The sequence below is a fragment of the Nomascus leucogenys genome, chromosome X (assembly GCF_006542625.1).
Source record: "Nomascus leucogenys isolate Asia chromosome X, Asia_NLE_v1, whole genome shotgun sequence".
Classification (NCBI taxonomy): Eukaryota; Metazoa; Chordata; class Mammalia; order Primates; family Hylobatidae; genus Nomascus; species Nomascus leucogenys.
The window spans coordinates 29,059,568-29,077,503 of NC_044406.1; the positions used below are offsets into that span (position 1 = coordinate 29,059,568).

A 17,936-nucleotide genomic window follows, 5' to 3' on the forward strand; every position below is an offset into this window, starting at 1 on the left:
AGATCGAGACCATCCTGGCTAACACGGTGAAACTCTGTCTCTACTAAAAATACAAAAACAAAAAATTAGCCGGGCATGGTGGCCGGCACCTGTAGTCCCAGCTACTCGGGAGGCTGAGGCGGGAGAATGGCGTTAACCCGGGAGGCGGAGCTTGCAGTGAGTGGAGATTGCACCACTGCACTCCAGCCTGGGTGACAGAGCGAGACTCTGTCTCAAAAAAATAAATAAATAAATAAGTAAAGTTTTGCAGATAAGCAATTCTATGAATATTGAATGTCTTTTTAACCTGTAAGAAGATACCACTCTTGATTGATTCTCTTTTTGGGAGTGCCTAGGTTCAATTTAAAGGATCTCTGCATGAGATATGCCAATTGATGTAAAGGTTGTTTTTTTAAAAAATTTTAATTTCACTGCTTCCCCATTCCTCTGTGTGTGTATACACACTCACTAGTGATTTCTTTTCTTAGAATAGAAATTATGAATATCATTTTAAAAAGAGCTGTTTCTGCTAACCTTACAAAATATATTTAATTTGCTATTTAAATAAAATAGCAAACTTTCTCAAACTTGCAGATGCCTCTTGAGCCTTGGATTTCCATTTCTATTTGCTGCGTTTCTGAGTCTCTGTTATCACTATTTAGTGTGAAAACATACACGTTATTTTGGCTTATGATTCAGAAAAGACAGTTTTTTTAATCACAGTTTCTCCAGAGTTCACGTTAATAATGCAACATTTGAACTTCTGCTTCTAGTCGAGATGGAGTAACGGGGACCAAATTTACAGGGACAAAACTGTAAAACAGCAGTTTTCAAGACATTGGACATTGGGCAATGGACAATCATCACTGAGAAACAGGAAACAAACTAATTGAGCCCTATAATTGCCCCAGGCAATTGAATCCAATTATATATAAAATGGAAAATACATCATGAACAAGTGGGGTTCATCCCAGGAATGCAAGATTGGTTTAGCATTCAAAACTTAATCAATAAAACTCTCAACAGACTAGGAATAGAAGGGAACCTCCTCAACCTAATAAAAGGCATTTATGAAAAACCTACCGTTAACCTCATTAATGGTGAAAGACTGAATGTTTTCCCCCTAAGATCAGGAACAAGGCAAGGATCCACTCTCACCAATTCTATTCAAAATTATACTGGAAGCTGCAGCCAGTGAAATAGGGCAAAAATGAAAGGCATTCATATTGTAAGGGAAGAATAAAACTGTCTTTATTCACAAATGACATTCCTGTCTATGCAGAAAGTCCTGTGAAATCTACAAGAAAGATACTAGAATAAATGAGTTTAGCAAAGTTGTAGGATGCAAGATAAATAATGACAAATAAATTGTGTTTTCTATATACTAGCAATGAAAATGGGAAATTTAAATTATAAATTATAACAATACCATTTACAGTGACAACAAAAATATGAAATACTATCATGTCTGTAATCCCAGCATTTTGGGAGGCCAAGGCAGGCAGATCACTTGAGCCCAGGAGTTCGAGACCAGCCTGGGCACCATGGCGAAACCCTATCTCTACAAAATAATCCAAAAAAAATTAGCCTAGTGTGGCGGTGTGCACCTGTAGTCCCAGGTACTTGGGAGGCTGAGATGGGAGGATCACCTGAGCCCAGGTGGTCAAGGCTGTGGTGAGCCATGATCACACCACTGCACTCCAGCCTGGGCAATAGAGTGAGACCCTATCTCAAGTATATATATATATATATATATAAAATACTGAGGGATAAACCTGACAAAGTGCATGTGATACCTACACACTGAAAACTAAAAAACATTGCTGAGATAAATGAAAGAAGACCTAAATAAATGGAGAAATATACCATGTTCATTGATTGAAAGACTCAATATTGTGAAGATGTCTCTTTGAAGCAAACCCAAATAAGATGTCAGCATGATTGTCTTTAAAGCTTAACAAGATGATTCTAAAATTAATACGGAAATGCAAAGAACCTAGAATGCCTCAAATATCTTTGAAAAATAGGAAACAAGTTGGAGGACTTATATTACTTATATTACGTGATTTGTAGGAGGACTTATATTACTTGACTTCAGTAGTGACCCCTTATCCATGGTTTTGCTTTCTGTGGTTTTAGTTACCTGCAGTCAACCATGGTCCAAAAATATTAAATGGAAGATTTCAGAAATAAACGATTCATAAGTTTTAAATTGCACATCATTATGAGAAGCATGATAAAACCTTGTGCCTTCCTGCCAGGGATGTGAATCATTTCTTTTTTCAGTGTATCCACGCTGTATACACTACCCACTTATTAGTCATTTAGTATTCATCTCAGTTATCGGATTGACTGTCATGGCATGGCAGTACTTGTGTTCAAGTAACGTTTATTTTACTTCATAATGGCCCTAAAGTGCAAGAGTAGTAATGCCAGCAATTCAGATATGCCAAAGAAGAAGGATGTATACAGTACAAGAAGGTATTTTGAATATACATGTATCAAAATATCACATTGTATCCCACAAATACAATTACTTGTGTCAATTAAAAATAAAATAAAACTTTTAAAAAGGGATATTTTGAGAGAGACCACATTCACACAGCTTCTATTACAGTATATTGCTGTAATCATTCTACTGTATTATTAGTTATTTTTATTAATCTCTTAATTTGCCTAATTTATAAATTAAATATTATCAAAGTTTTATATGCATAGGAAAAACATAGTATAGATGAGGTTTGGTACTATCCATGGTTTCAGGCATCCACTGGGGGTCTTGGAACATATACACTGAGGATAAGAGCAAGCTACTCTATAAAGTTGCAGTTGGTATTGGTGTAAAGTTTGATAAATAGGTCAGTTGATCAGAATAGGGAGTCTAAAAATAGACCCATATCAATATAGTCAATTGGCTTTTTACAAAGGTACAATGGCAATTCAGCAGAGAAAAGCCAGTCTATTCAACAAATTGTGCTGGAACAGTTGGATATTCAACCATATTCGAAAAAGAAACTTAAATTCACGCTTTACAGTATATACAAAATTAACTGAAAATATATCAGAGACCCAAAGGTAAAGTCTATAACTATACAACTTCTAGAAAAAAATAAGAGAAAATCTTTGTTACATTGGGTTTGGCAGTGATTTCTTAGATATAACATCAAAACCGTGATACATAAAATAAAATAAATGGTAAATTGGACTTTGACCATATTAAGAGCTTTCACTCCTCAAAAAAATACTAAGAGAATAAAAAGATAAACCACAGATTGGGATAATATGTATGCAAATTGCATATCTGTTAAATAACTAGTATCCAGAATATATAAAGGAAACAACTCAATTAAAACAGGGGGAAAATTTTGAATAGACATCTCACCCAGGAAGACATATAGATGTCAAATAAGCACATTAACAGATGATTCAACATCATTAGTTAAGGGAAATGCAAATTAAAATGACAATGAGCAACTGCTACACACCTATTAGAATGTCTAAAATTAAAATGATCATACCAAGTGTTGGTGAGAATGTGGAACAACTGAAATTATTATGCATTTCTGGTGGAAATGTAAAATGGTACAACCACTTCAGAAAACAATTGTGCAGTTTATTAAATAGTTAAACATATGCCTAAGTATTTGCCCAGTGAAAGAGAAATCAAAGCATATATACACAAGATTTGTATACAAATATTCATAGCAGCTTTACTTGTCAATAGCCAAAAACTGGAAACATCGCAAATATCCATCAACAAGTGAATGAATAAAAATTATGTAAGCCAGGCATAGTGGTGTGTGCCTCTAATCCCAGCTACTCAGGAGGCTGAGGTGAGAGGATAGCTTGAGCCCAGGAGTTTGAGACCAGTCTGAGCAACACAGAGAGACCCCCATCTCAAAAAAAAAAAAATTGTGATGCATCATGCAATGGAATATTACTAAGCCATAAAAAAGAATGGGACTTCTTGTTCCAAAATAGTGATATAGAAGCAAACTCGCTTCATTCTCCTCCCCACATAAAACCAAAAACAAATATACATTGCCAAGATTATCACCAGAAACATCCCAGATCTTATATATGAAGATGAGACCGTTTCCAGGGCAGCAGAGAAGTGAAAAAACTCTGAGCCCGACGGTAAGAGAATCAGACTTCAACATCCACAGTGCCCTTGCCCCATTCTGCCTGGCACCAAGTGCATAGAAAATTTTCCCCCAACTGGAAGCCAAAGTGGGTGGGAGCGCGTGCTGTTGGGAGTTGCTTGGAGGTTGGTGGCACGGAGCTGAAGGCTAGCAAACCAAGCGATCATGTCGCACAAAAAAATTTACTATTCAGACAAATACGACGACGAGGAGTTTGAGTATCGACATGTCATGCTGCCCAAGGACATAGCCAACTGGTCCCTGAAACCCATTTGATGTCTGAATCTGAATGAGGAATCTTGGCGTTCAGCAGAGTCAGGGATGGGTCCATTATACGATCCATGAACCAGAACCTCACATCTTGCTGTGCCGGCGCCCACTACCCAAGAAGCCAAAGAAATGAAGCTGGCAAGCTACTTTTCAGCCTCAAGCTTTACACAGCTGTCCTTACTTCCTAACAGCTTTCTGATAACATTATTATGTTGCCTTCTTGTTTCTCACTTTGATATTTAAAAGATGTTCAATACACTGTTTGAATGTGCTGGTAACTGCTTTGCTTCTTGAGTAGAGCCACCACCACCATAGCCCAGCCAGATGAGTGCTCTGTGGACCCACAGCCTCAGCTGAGTGTGACCCCGGAAGCCACGATGTGCTCTGTACCCAGAACACACTTGGCAGATGGAGGAAGCATCTGAGTTTGAGACCATGGCTGTTACAGGGATCATGTAAACTTGCTGTTTTTGTTTTTTCCCGCCGGGTGTTGTATGCATGGTGACTTGTGGATTTATGTTTCAGTGTACTAGAAACTTTCCATTTTATGCAAGAAATCTGTTCATGTTAAAAGCCTTGATTAAAGAGGAAGTTTTTATAATCTAAAAAAAAAAAAAAGTTTCCCCCAACTGCCTGTTTCTACACTGGAAAATGTAAGATTGAGATGCACAATCAACTTCCCCACCATCTTGGGTTCCCGGGCAGGATGTTTCTGCCTTAACCCACTGGAAGCATCGCGAGTGCCTGAAGGGAAAAATATTCCTGAAGACAGGCAGTGACAAAGGTGGGAGGCAGGACTACCATCCCCAGACCTGAAAACTCATAAGCAGGAGACGCCAAATCAGAGTGGCTGCTCAGCAGCACCATGCCGTAGGAGGTTCATCCTACAGATCCCCTAGGCATGAACCACTAGACAGCCGTCCCAAAATGCTGGGATATCCCCTTTAGGACCTCCCCCATTTGGGTTGGGCAGTGCTCCGATTGTTTACTAGAGCAGAGGTGAACTTGAGCTTAAAGCACCACCTAGCGCTAAAGGGAGGCAGTGACTTAGCAGTAAACAACTTCTAGGCAAATACATTCAATTAAAAAAAAAAAAGCCAGAGAGAAGACTGGAATAAATAACTCATCCTTCAATGCAAAGACATAGACATATAAACACCGGAAACAACAACAAACAGGGAACCATGACCTCTCCAAATGGACAAAGCAAAGAACCAGTAACTGACCCTAATGAGATGATGATATGTGACCTCTCTGACCAAGAATTCAAAATAGTAGCTTCAAGGAAACTCAGTGATCTCTAAGATAACAGAGAAAAGCAATTCAGAAACTTATCAGGGAAATTTAACAAAGAGATTGAAATAATTTAAAATAAAAATAAATCTTTGAACTGAGAAATACATTTGCTGAACTGAAAAAGGAATGGATTAGCAGTGCATACAACATGGATGGATCTCAAAATAATTTTTCTGTGTGATAAAGGTCAAACAAGAAAGAGGACATGCTATATGATTCCATTTCCATAAAACTCTAGAATATGCTTACTAATCAATAGCAGCAGAAAACAGATCAGTGGTTGCCTTGGAATGGCAGATGCAGGAGAGGATTACAAACACTCATAAGTAATGAACAGAGTGAGGGACATGGTCAAGTAGCGGCTGCCTTGTGGGTTAAAAGAATGTAAAAATAACTTCAATCGAGTAAAAAGTTAGTACAGAAAGGGGAAGCAATTTTATAAATAAATGCTAGTCATTCTCAATTTCATAAATTATTTCTAAAAGTATTTTGTTAGTAGCCTGTCTTTTTTTTTTAATTTGGGATTGTTTCATTTAAATTTAAAAAACAGGGAAATACACACACAGCACATCTCAATGAGGAAGGAGATTGCAATCATTGTGACCAGACATTACCAGATAATGTGTCATGCCTTGTAATGTAAATTACGGCTGAGAGAAGGCAAAATGCTCTTTTTTTTTTTTTTTTTTTTTTTTTGTTGAGACGAAGTCTCGCCCTGTCGCCTAGGCTGGAGTGCAATGGCGCTATCTCGGCTCACTGCAACCTCTGCCTCCCGGGTTCAAGTGATTCTCCTGCCTCAGCTTCCCGAGTAGTTGAGATTACAGGCGCTTGCCTCCACACCCAGCTAATTTTTGTATTTTTAGTAAAGACAGGGTTTCACCATGTTGGCCAGGCTGGTCTTGAACTCCTGACCTCATGATCCACCCACCTCAGCCTCCCAAAGTGCTAGGATTACAGGCATGAGCCACCGCGCCCGGCCCAAAATGCTCTTTTAAAGTAATTCAGACAGGGTTCTAGCTCCCAATAAATAAAAGGAAATAAAAGGAGCAATGGATTTTTCTTATATAACTTGGTCTTTTGCCTCTTGTAGAGAAAGTTTGCAAAGAAAATTAATTTGTGTGAAGGCAGGATGTGTTTGCTCCCAAATTCTCTAGAAGATCAACTAGAGCTCCTCTTCTTTATGCCCCCCTTCCCTATGACCCTCTTTCCATAATACAGACTACAAGGCTCTGAAACTGTCTGCCTTGGAGGAGTGGTAACTGGAAGGAGGAGAAAAAGACATTGAAATTAGGGGTACTTGAAGCTACAAAATCTCCAAAGCTCCAGAAAAGACTGATGAGTACTGTGATTTAGTTATTTCTAATGCGAGATTTGGCAAATACTTAGGGCAGGGCCTTGTCTCCTTTCCCAGTGATGTAGTTTGGATGTTTATCCTGGCCCAAATCTCATGCTGAAATGCAATCTTCAGTGTAGGAGGTGGGGCCTGGTGAGAGGTGTTTGGATCATAGGGCAGATCCCTCAAGAATTGCTTGGGCCATCCCCTTGGTGATAAAATGAGCTCTTGCTCTGAGTTTACAGGGGATCTGGTCATTTAAAAGTCTGTGGCACTTTCCCCGGCTCTCTTGCTCTCTCTTGCTCCTGCTTTCACTATGCGAAATGTCTGCTCCTGCTTCACCTTCCAGCATGAGTAAAAGCTCCCTGAGGCCTCTCTAGAAACCAAGCAGATGCCAGCAGCACGCTTCCTGTAAAGCCTGCAGAACCATGAGCAAATTAAACCTCTTTTCGTTATAAACTACTCAGTCTCAGGTATTTGTTTATAGCAATGCAAGAACAGCCTAGTACACCACATTAAATCAAAGAGGATAAGATAAAGAAATGGCTTGAGAAGCATGTCAGTTTGGGTTCAATCAGGGGAAAAACACACAAAGAAATGTTATAAACAATTATTGGCTGGGCACCGTGGCTCACGCCTGTAATCCCACCACTTCGGGAGGCCGAGGTGGGTAGATCACTTGAGGTCAGGAGTTGGAGACCAGCCTGGCCAACATGGTGAAGCCCCGTCTCTACTAAAAATAAAAAAATGTAGCTGGGGGTGGTGGCAGGCACCTGTAATCCCAGCTTCTTGGGAGACGGAGGCACAAGAATCACTTGAACCTGGGAGGCAGAGGTTGCAGTGAATGGAGATTGCACCACTGCACTCCAGCCTGGGTGACAGAGTGAGACTCCATCTCAAAAAAAAAAAACAAGACAAAACAGAGCAAAACAAACAAACAAAAAAACAGAGGATTGGAGAAATGAGAGACTGCCTAGTAAAAGGTAAGGAGAACACTACAGAATATAAAAATAGCAGATACAGAAGCAGACACAACACGTCCCAAAATAGAGTTCCCAAGGAAGATTACCTCACCCAGGGATGAGATCCAGACCTCGTCAGCAAGTCATGGTTATGACTCACTGACAGAGAAGTTGTGGTGTCTCACCAGCAGAACTTGCTGGCGTTAAATAAAATTTATGGAAGGCAATTGAGTTGGACAGAGCTGCTGTACTATACCTCAATGGACCAACCCAAAATGGAATCACTCATGCTAAGATTCCATGTAACCAAACTGAAACCTAAGCTGTTTACTTGTAAGATTTGACCTTCCAAGAAATCAGGAAAGAAATGAGAGCCAAATTCCCAAACAGGCCAGTTTTCTAAAACAAAAACAGGAGATTCACAGCAACCAACCAAAAGGGGCCAAGGCAACCTGAGCCAGCAGGATAAGAAAATCCTCTCTGCTTTAACACATACAAGAAAAGTAACCGGTTGTTAACCAATCCACCTTTTGCACTATGCTGCTTCCTTGTTCCTGCCAAATTTATCTTACAAAAACTGACTGTTCTGCTATGCCCAGTGGAGTTTCTGTCTATTTTGTAGACTGGATGATGCCCAGTTCATAAATTACTAATAAAAGTCAATTCTATTTTTAAAAATCAATTTGTTGAAATTTCACACTTTAATGCTAGAAACCCACCTTCTGTTAACTTGCTAGAAAAAAGAATCCATCATTAAGGATTCCCAGGAAGATGTTTACAGGGAGGTTTCTCATGAGAGGCACTCTGCTACAAAACCACCCATGATGGGGGCCAGGTGAAGCTGCTAGACACTACATGCTGCTGGCAGCTGTGCACTGCGGGGACTGGGGACTGGAGAAACTGCCTACACTGCAGAAGCCCAGAGCCCTACAGGAGAGTGCCTGAGCAAGCATACCAGAGCATGAAATGAAATACTTTTCTTCTGCAATGTCTCTCCAGCACCTTCTACTGACAAAGATGAACTTTGTGCAGCTGGCAAAAGAAGCATATTTAAAGGGCCCAGACCCATTTTCCCATAGCAGGCAAAAAGGGCGAATATGGACCTGAGAGTCAATGAATCAACAACTGGCACAGGAAGTGAGAAAGAAAGCAGAGAGGAGTCAGTGAGCAAGATGATGTTCATGGGGAAACCCCTTGGAAGGCCTAGGAAATGCCTACATAGGACACCTCCTGCATACACACAAGGTTCTTATGTATAGAAAGTAGCAGAGTGCTGGTCCTCCTCAGCCCTCCATCCATACAGATTAGCTACTAGTTCTCTGCAGGTATGAAAAGTTAGTATTTGCTCTGGGTCTTGTGTGCACTGCTTTCAGAAAACTATGGTGGACCTGGCAGAGAGAAGTATGCCCATCCCCCAGGGTCTTCAACCAGCATTGGCTGTATTTATAAGGTGAGTTACTAATGGCCAAGGTGAGCCAGAGATGATGGCTTAAACAGACTAACAGTATACTCACTTCCCGGACTTTCCCTTCTCCAGCAGGGAACCAAAAAGAAAAGTAAGGATAATGTAAGAAACATTTATTAAGTATCCTTTATCACACACTATACTAGGCACTTTTATATATATGTATATATTTCATATACATACATTTTACAGAAGAGGTATCTGAAAATTAGTGGACCAAGTAGCAGAACTATGACTTAAACTCTTAACTTCTAACTCAAATCCAGAGCTAATGCCATTAATCCATGTGGAAGACTGGCTTCCCATAAATATCATCAAGACGACTTGTTGATCAGACAAAGTTGACTTTATTCTTATTGAAGTGAAAGAAAGAAACCATGACAGAATCTTGGGCAGGGAACGGAAAGTTAAGATATTTATGAGAGTTTGAAATCTGACTTAAGGCAGGCCTTTCAATTAGGGGTCTTATTATTGGGTAAGAATAATAGTTTAGGATTGGTAGAAAGGGCAAGGTGAGGATTTTAAGAAAAGGAATTCAAAATATCTGGGGTATATAAATCGTTGTTTGATGCTTTCTGTAGAAGAGTCAATATGTCTTTCAAAAATTTCCCAGAATGAGCAACAGTTATTTGCAGTTATGATCTTCTTGGGCAAGAGCCTCTTAGGAGAGACTCTTTCAGAGTACTGAAAGTCCTAGCTCCAGCAATCAGAGAAGAAAAAGAAATAAAAGGCATCCAATTGGAAAGAAAGGCCAGGAGCAGTGGTTCACACCTGTAATCCCAGCACTTTGGGAGGCCGAGGGGGGCAGATCACCTGAGGTGAGGAGTTCAAGACCAGCCTTGCCAACATGTTGAAACCCTGTCTCTACTAAAAATACAATAATAATAATAATAATAATAATAATAATAGCTGGGAGTGGTGGTGGGCACCTGTAATCCCAGCTACTCGGGACGCTGAGGCACAAGAATCACTTGAACCCGAGAGGTGGAGTTTGCAGTGAGCTGAGATCATGCCACTGCATTCCAGCCTGGGCGACAGAGCAAAATTTCTTAATACCCCACAAGCAAAAATGGACAAATGGGATCACATCAAGTTAAAAAGCTTCTGTGCAGCAAAGGAAACAATCAACAAAGTGAAGAGACAACCCACAGAATGGGAGAAAATATTTGCAAACTACTCATCTCACAAGGGATTAATAACCAGAATATATAAATAGCTCAAACAACTCTATTGGAAAAAATCCAATAATCCAATTTTTAAACGGGCAAAATATTTGAATAGACATTTCTCAAAAAAAGACATGCAAATGGCAGACAAGCATATGAAAAGGTGCTCAACATTTGGAGAAATGGAAAAATGCAGATCAAAACTACAATGAGATATCATCTCACCCCAGTTAAAATGGCTTATATCCAAAAGACAGGCAATAACAAATCCTGGCAGTGATGTGAAGAAAAGAGAGCTCTCGTACACTGTTGATGGGAATAAATTAGTACAATCACTATGGAGAACAGTTTGCAGGTTCCTCAAAAAAGTAAAAATAGAGCTACCATAGGATCCAGCAATTCCACTGGATATACTGTATTTACTCACAAGAAAGGAAATCAGAGTACTGAAGCGATATCTGCATTCCCATGTTTCTTGCAGCACTGTTCACAATGGCCAGAATTTGGAAGCAACCTAAGTGTCCATCAACAGAGGAATGGATCAAGAAAGTGTGGTGCTTATACACAATGGAGTACTATTCAGCAATAAAAAAGAATTAGGTCCTGTCATTTGCAACAACATGGATGGAACTGGAGGTCATTCTGCTAAGTGAAATAAACCCAGCAAAGAAAGATAAACATTGCAGGTTCTCACTTATTTGTAGGATCTAAATATCAAAACAATGAAATTTACGGACATAGAGAATGGAAGGATGGTTACCAGAGGCTGGAGAGGATAGTGGTGGGTGGTGGGGGCAAGTTACCGATGGTTAATGAGTACACAGAAAATAGAAAGAGTGAATAAAACTTAGTATTTGATAGCATAACAAGGTGCCTATAGTCAATAATAATTTAATTGTACATTTTTAAATCACTAAAAGAGTCAAATTGGATTGTTTGTAACACAAAGCACAAATGCCTGAGTGGATGGATACGTCATTTTCCATGATGTGATTATTGTGCATTGCATGCCTGTAACAAAATATCTCATGTACCTCATAAATATAATTATACCTACTATGTACCCACCAAAATTCAAATAAAATATTTTTAAAAAATAAAAAATTTGAAAACATTTTAAAATTTTAAAAATAAAGACAATGAGGCCGGGTGCGGTGGCTCACACCTGTAATGCTAGCATTTTGGGAGGCCAAGGCAGGTGGATCACAAGGTCAGGAGATTGAGACCATCCTGGCTAACACAGTGAAACCCCGTCTCTACGAAAAATACAAAAAAATTAGCCGGGCGTGGTGGCGGGCGCCTGTGGTCCCAGCTACTCGGGAGGCTGAGGCAGGAGAATGGCGTGAACTCCGGGGGGCGGAGCTTGCAGTGAGCCAAGATCACGCCACTGCACTCCAGCCTGGGCCACAGAGCGAGACTCTGTCTCAAAAAAACTAAAATAAAATAATAAAGACAGTGGAGGATGTAGTAGTAAACTCACATTAATAATTGTAAATAGTGAGCTCTGTGGGCATAGATGGTTTTGGTTGTCATCCATAAGGCCTTTTTCTTCTTGATGATAATAAAAATTCAAGCATCGTACATGGCAAATTATTCTGTACGTGAACTGATCATTAGCTGATTTCAATATTAAGACCACTGTAAGCATACTAACTCCTATATGGAAGTAGTAGAACTTCCTATGTGCTCTACATATGCCAGCTCATTTAACCATCATACAACTCTATGTGGTAGGTACTATTTTCGTCCACATTTTATAGGTAGTGAATTTACACATGGAAAGTTTGAGTAACTTGCTCTAAGTCAAATGCAGTAGGCAACTGAGCTGGAATTTGAACCCAGGCAGTCTGATTCCAGAGTGCTTGCTCAGGACCAATACACTAATTGTTCCATGTTAGGGTTTTTCGGCTACCTTTTCCTCAATTCAAGTGCAATTCCAATAATTCACTTCAGCAAGGTGATTCGCCCAAGGTCATTCAGTTAATAAGTTATGGCCTTAGAACTAAGTTTTCAGGCTACTTCACCCAAGTAATGTTTTCCCTGCCCTTCCTTTGGTCTTCCAAAACTATCTCTTTAATTTCTAGAGAACTATTAGCAAGTCCATTAAATATTGCCCAACAAAGACAAAATACACACAAAAAACTAGTTCTTTATTAACCTAAGTTGGAGGTCTCTGCAAGTTAGAGCACTAACTGAACTTTGATTCCTGCTATAAAATACAAAGTGAGAAAGATGCAAAATTTTCATGTTCTCACAGCTTTGAAGTGGCTTTGCTAAACAACCTTCATTAGGAAGCAACTAAGAGTAATAATCCCTTACTTAAAACAAATAGTTAACTCTTATAATAGAAATGTAAACACAGCAATGATTTGTGATTTCTCAGTATGTTCTTCTTCACTAAAGGGCATTTAACTGGTTTTGATCTGTAGTCCGGATAAATGTACTACAAACTTAAAACTTCCAAAAATAAGGACACAGACAAGAAAGATAAGCTATGAAATAAACCTTATTTGGATAAGAGAAAATAAAGCATGTCACCATTAAATTTCTAATACTAAAGTTTTCTTTTCATTAACTCAGGAATTACAGCTTTATAAAAGTCATTGGGATTGGCCTTCTTTGGATTTTAAAAGAATAATAACACCTGTCTTTCAGTTGCTGTGCCCATTCTTGTGAATTCCGAAGTTGATGGGCAAGTTGGTTTTCACCTCTGAGGAAAGGAAAAGATAGGTGTTGCAGGGTCTCAGAAAATGATACCCCAAAATGAAGGTCTCAGAAGCAGTTATCTCTGACTTTCTCCTGCCCTCCTATCGCTGGCCTCTCATTCTCCCCCAAGGCTAGCTACAGAAACTAGAATCCCTCTTCCCCAAAATGAGTCAGAAGCCAGAACCCCTTTCTCCCAAAGCCAGCCATAAAACCTAAAATTATTACTCTAACTTTCTCCCTGCCTTTCTGTATAGAAACTGGCCATGAAGACAAACTATCTGATCTATCTTGTTTGACTGTCATGAGACCCCCACTCCAGAGAGGGACCTGCCCCATACCCAGAAGGAAGGAATGCATGCTCAGAGGCCAAGAAGAATCTAGACAGACAGGCCTTACTTGGTTTCCCCACATTTTTTGTGCAATCATATTTCTACACAGCTATCTGTACTTTGTTGAACCTTAGCAGAAAAATGGACAGTTTCTCCTGTATCTTTGAGTTTTCATTGTGAATGCTCTCATGTTCATGTAAAATTATGATCAAATAAATTCGTATCTGTCTTTTGTCGGTGATTTTCAGCAAACCTTCAGAGGGTGAAGGGAATGTTTTCCCTTGGTCCCTACAGTGTGCAACTTATAGACAATTGCCAATGAAGATATTGCCTTTCTTTGTTGTGCATTTCACAACCAGCTTGTGTAACTTTTTCAGGATATGTCATCAGCAGCAGCAACGTATTTAAATAACTTGCTAAGTAAACAAGGATACTTGGCTTTTTACTTAGTGTGATTTGAAGTGGACTTTGTTGCTTCCTGTCTTTCCTCTTAGTGGGTAGAATGAAAGGAGAAGAGAGAAAGAGGTAGGGGGTGACAGGAATGTTCTTATAGGTCTGCTTGGAGAAAGGCATGAACGTGCTCCCTATTCATCCCCCCAACCCAACACCCACGTCCACATTACATAAGTAGCTCCATTCAGATGAAAGAAGCTCATTATATTGCCTTGAAAATCACACAATAATTGTGTGCCTCTCAGCTGCCTTTCCCTGTATTTACATCCCCAAAGCCATGCAAAATTTCCACTCCTAATCCAACCCCAAACCCTCCTCACCCTGCACTCATTCTTCTGATACCATTTCCTTAAGAACCAACCATTGTGGAGATTGTCATCTAGGTCGAAACCAGGTTAAAAAAATATTATACTGAAGAAAAAACACTTCTCAAGCAGCAAGTAAATATTTGCTGAGAGCCTGTTATGAGGCCATACCTTTACTTAATGCCAGATAGACCAAATACAGGAAGTGCCCTCCTAAACAGGAGACTAACCCTGTCCTTTGACAATAATAAGGGATTCTCCTACGTGAACAGCCACCTCAGCCTTAAGTTTTGCCCATCCCTCCAAGGTACAACAAGCCAGAATTTTGTCTCTACCTTAAAGAGTAAAATTTCTGGACTTAGAAGTTCGAAGATTTGCACTTAAGTTCGGGCTCAGTTCCCTAATAACACATATCAACTCTCTATGTAGTCACTCTTGTTCATTAGTAATCTCCTTCATTTTGATTCATATTAGCTTCACTTTGGATGATAATTTTTTTTCTGATGTTTTCAAATTCTGGGTTGGATACTACTAATGCAATGAAATCAGGAGGGAAGATTAAGTTTAGGAGAGAAATATATAATTGGTCATGAAAATGTGCATTTGAGACCTTAGAAAAGAATTGATATTCCTGAACAGTATGATTTTATTTAATTATAGAAGCAATTCTTCTATTATCCTCAAATTAACTTCTACTACTAAATTTTGCATAGGGCTTCTATTATAAGCCAAATTGTATTCTCATTTCTTTTTCCATGTAAACTGCCAGAGTCAATTTTGTGTATGTGTATCTGTGTGGCATGCACACAGTAAGTGTTGCTAACTCAAACTTTTTGTCAATGAAGTGTTGATGAGGAGAAATGTGTTATAGCAGAGGATCTGGCGGATGGTAAAACTTTCTCAGGAGGTGTGCCAAGAACAGAGTACTTGGTCTGCATAAGAAGAAGACCCCTCTCTATCTGCAAAGGCTATAGTTGTATCAGTAAATGAAGGACTCTGTAAAAGAGCAAAAGCACTGGCCGGGAGTGGTGGCTCGTGCCTGTAATGTCAGCACTTTGGGATGCCAAGGGGGTGGGTCACCTGAGGTCAGGAGTTCGAGACCAGTCTGGCCAACATGGTGAAACCCTGTCTCTACTAGAAATACAAAAACCAGCCGGGCGTGGTGGTGGGCGCCTGTAATCCCAGCTACTCGGGAGGCTGAGGCAGGAGAATCGTTTGAACCTGGGAGGCAGAGGTTGCAGTGAGCCAAGATCACGCACCACTGCACTCCAGCCTGGGCAACAGAGCAAAACTCCGTCTCAAAAAATTAAAAACAAACAAACAAAACAAAAGGAAAAAAGAGCAAAAGCACTGATGCAGAAGCAGGGGCAGCAAACACATCTCAAAATAAAGAAGGGAAAGAGGTAAAGGAATTAAGCAGTTAGGAATCTTATTGCTTCTCAGGTTTAATTCAGGTACTAAACTAACATAGCAAGTTTTCCTTCAGATTACAGTAAACTGAAGTACTGTCAAGGGGGTATTATAAAGAAGCCACATCTGTCCTCTCCAGATAAATTACTAGCATTCCAGCTCCTCTGGAATTGGGAACATCCCTGTATAGTCCCAGAAGTGGCCACTGTTCTCAGGTCCCGGGGTAGGCAAAGTAATGAGACCCCCAAAATGTCCATGCTCGAATCCCTGGAATCTGTGAATATGTATCCTTCCATGGCAACAGGGAATTAAGGCTGCAAGTTGAGGTAAGGTTGCTAATCAGATGACCTTATGATAGGAAAATTATCCTGAATTGCAGCTGGGTGGTCCCGCGGCTCTGTCTCTTGCTTCAACAGTGTTTGGACAGAACAGATCTGGGGACTCTTTCTTCCAGCCTCCGACCACCCTCCTATTTCCTCTCCACTTGCAACCTCCGGGACCATCTTCTTGGCCATCTCCTGCTTCTGGGACCTGCCAGCACCGTTTTTGTGGTTAGCTCCTTCTTGCCGACCAACCATGAGCTCCCAGATTCATCAGAATTATTCCACTGACGTGGACGCAGCCATCAACAGCCTGGTCAATTTGTACCTGCAGGCCTCCTACACCTACCTCTCTCTGGGCTTCTATTTCAACCGCGATCATGTGGCTCTGGAAGGCGTGAGCCACTTCTTCCGCGAATTGGCCGAGGAAAAGAGCGAGGGCTACGAGCGTCTCCTGAAGATGCAAAACCAGCGTGGCAGCCGTGCTATCTTCCAGGACATCAAGAAGCCAGCTGAAGATGAGTAGGGTAAAACCCCAGACGCTATGAAAGCCTCCATGGCCCTGGAGAAAAAACTGAATCAGGCTCTTTTGGATCTTCATGCCCTGGGTTCTGCTCGCACAGACCCCCATCTCTGTGACTTCCTGGAGAGTCACTTCCTAGATGAGGAAGTGAGATTCATCAAGAAGATGGGTGACCACCTGACCAACCTCCACAGGCTGGCCGGCCGGGAGGCTGGGCTGGGCGAGTAACTCTTCGAAAGGCTCACTCTCAAGCACGACTAACAGCCTTCTGAGTCCAGCGACTTCTGAAGGACCCCTTGCAAAGTAACAGGGCTTCTGCCTAAGCCTCTCCCTCCAGCCACTAGGCAGCTTTCTTAACTACCCTAACAAGCCTTGGACCAAATGGAAATAAAGCTTTTTGATGAAAAAAAAAAAAAGGAAAATTATGCTGAATTACCTTGTGGACCCAATGTAATTACAAGGGTCCTCCTCAAAAGTGCAAGAAGGAGAGTGTCAGAATGATATCATGTGAAAAAGACTAGATTATCCATTATTGACTTTGAAAATGGCCTGAACCAAGGAATGAATGCAGATACCTCTTCTGAAGAGGAAGAGGCAAGAAAATGAATTATCCCTAAGAGCTTCCAGAAAGCAATGCAGCCTTGCTAACACCTTGATTTTAGCCCAGTGAGATCCATTTTGGACTTCTGACCTCAGACCTGTAAGATAATAAATGTGTGTTGTGTTAATCCACCAAATTGATGGCAACTTGTTACAGCAGCTATAGGAAACTAAACAGGCCTTATATGACCTCTTAGTAATATTTTAATTTTTTTTTACTTCATTAGATTTTTATAAGTTGCTCATCATGCATAAAGGAAATGTGGTTTTCTGTTCTTCCTCATCTGAAGTTATAACAGTTATTCTTCCCCAGGTTGTTTTTAATGAAAAATTTTACTTTGCAACTTGCTTTCTTCACTTACTATTCCACAGACATTTTCCAGGTCAATTCACAAGGATATAACTGAATATAAAAGTGAAAATACTTATTCTTTTTAGCAAAGAAATACAAAGAAGAAAATATACAGAGAAGTCTGAAGTTGAACGCAGAAACAAACGGAAAACAAAAAACAAAACCAAATAATTGGCCCATGACTCCACAGCCCACATAAACTCTGTTGGCAATTTTTAAATATCAGTAATACATGTTACTGGGCAGAAAATCCATACTGTACATATTGATACAAAATTTTAAGTGGAAGCTTTCCTCTTTTCCTTCCTCCACATTCCTCTCTCCA

At 40.1% G+C, this 17,936-nt stretch overlaps 2 pseudogenes; both read left to right on the forward strand.

The window, feature by feature from the left end:
* Nucleotides 1–4,286: 4,286 nt before the first annotated feature.
* Nucleotides 4,287–4,524, forward strand: LOC115833267 (annotated as a pseudogene).
* An 11,868-nt stretch (nucleotides 4,525–16,392) lies between these two features.
* On the forward strand, nucleotides 16,393–16,966 carry LOC100607104 (annotated as a pseudogene).
* Nucleotides 16,967–17,936: the final 970 nt, after the last annotated feature.